Below are 1,972 nucleotides of genomic sequence, written 5' to 3'. Positions count from 1 at the left end.
TAGATAGATAGATAGATAGATAAGATAGATAGATAGATAGATAGATGGATATATATATTTGATTTAAGCATCCAGACAGTACTGCTTCAATTCCTTTTGTTCTGTCCTCTAATCCTTCTCACAGTTGAGCGATGTGGACAAAGGAGGAGCAACAGTTTTCCCCTTCGCAGATCGAGCTGTTTCCCCCGTGAAGGTAAGTCTTTATTTCAAGAAGTGGCGTATCCTTCTAGACATGGAACACGCATTTTCAAAGATGGACCCCCCCCCCCTCCAAAAATAATCACCACAGTCTATAGCACGCCAAGATATGGGAGTATTCTCAATAGGCGGAGCAATACAATAAGGGTTTTCATTGAGGAGGATAACTGGCTTTGCCCTTCTTTGATCTAGGAAGAAGAAAACATTTTCGCATTAAAGTAAAAGTAAACGTTAGTCGTTTCCAAATTCTGTACCAACGTAGGTGATGTAGAGGTTGGGCACTTCCCAAAACAGGTCAGTTCGATTCCCGTGTGGGGAGGTTTTTTTCTTATCGAGTGACTCCGTCTTTTTGCAGGATGATTGTATCCTTCTCAGCCCGGTTTGGCCCTTACAGGCATGGTTTTTTATTTTTGGTTAGTGTTTTACGGCGCCTGCAACTGCATAAGGTCATATGAGTGCGCGATACACATTGAACATTTTCAGTTGATAGGAAAATTTGAATTTTTGCCCGGGTGGCGGCCGAAGCTTACCTTATCGATTTTGGACAACCATGGGATCTTTAACGTGCGCAACTTGCACACGGGACTTCCGAGATTTTTCGCCCTTGTCCGAGAAGGCTAATTCTAGATCTTTCCTACGCTAAGATTAGGGGATGTGGCTGAAAGACAGCAGTAGGAATGGGCCAAGGGGTAGCAGAAGAAAAGCTGCAGAACGAGTCAGGAGCCCAGAGGAGGGGGCAAACGAGGTGAAGGGGTAGGGGCCGAAAGTGGAGACGAAAGCAGACGACAGAACATTGCCAGAGAGCAGGAAATGAGGTGAAAGGAGACAATGTTAGAGGAGAAAATTTCTGCCACTACCCGGATTCGAACCCGGGACCTATTGAATGAGAGGCGAACACCTTGACCTCTAGACCACGAGAGCCCCCAACAGACATGTTTGAGACATTCTCTCTCCTAAACGATTTAAATTGTCTCAATCTTCAAGTGCTATTAAATAGGATTTATATGTGTGAGGTTTAATAGCTCTGCCCACCCTTTATTTATAAAAACACATTACACCCTGCTTTACTCTATCACAGAGACAATACGTTAGCTATTATGGGTGGGTAGTTGGTGGGTGCTCTCGTGTGATCTGCTCCTTCTTTCCTATCACACATCTATCTTCCTTATCTCTCCTCCTTTATTGTTTTTGTTACTCTCTTGTAACGCCTCTAATCTTCGGTACTTATATGACCAAATTGTGTTGCAAGTGCCGTAAAACACTTACTAAAACAAAATTATTTCATCTTTCCAGAACATGGCTCTCTTCTGGTACAGCTTGGAACCATCTGGAAAATTGGACAAAGCTACAGACCACTCGGGCTGTCCAGTGATGGTGGGACACAAATGGGGTAAAGTATTTTTGTTTCTCGCTTTCTTTCCCTTCTAATCCTCCTCCCCCGCCCCCTCTCTCTCTCTCTCTCTCTCTCTCTCTCTCTCTCTCTCTCTCTCTCTCTTTCTCTCCATCACTCGTGACAGCACAGTCCAGATATGAGCAGACCACAGTTCATGCCTCCATCTAACAAGGGAAATAACTTAAACCTATGCTGTTACGCTCTAAGCGTGTAACTGATTTCTTGGGGAAAAAATCAACACGCGATAGGAAGACATCGTTTTAGACCCCAACTGTTTTAAATGAGAGAAGACAGGAAAGTCAGGTCACAATACTTTTATGGTTGAATCATGATGATGATGATGATGATGATGATGATGATGATGATGATGATGATGATGAT

General features: G+C 43.5%; 1 protein-coding gene across 1 annotated transcript in view; it reads left to right on the top strand.

Moving 5' to 3' along the window:
- LOC101857473 (prolyl 4-hydroxylase subunit alpha-2) overlaps window positions 1–1,972 on the top strand; it is a gene marked incomplete at its 5' end in the record, with an annotated part of 28,521 nt that overhangs the window by 22,274 nt on the left and 4,275 nt on the right.

This window comes from Aplysia californica, unplaced genomic scaffold (assembly GCF_000002075.1).
Source record: "Aplysia californica isolate F4 #8 unplaced genomic scaffold, AplCal3.0 scaffold00079, whole genome shotgun sequence".
NCBI classification, from domain to species: domain Eukaryota; kingdom Metazoa; phylum Mollusca; class Gastropoda; order Aplysiida; family Aplysiidae; genus Aplysia; species Aplysia californica.
This window is presented reverse-complemented; position numbering and strand designations above follow the sequence as displayed.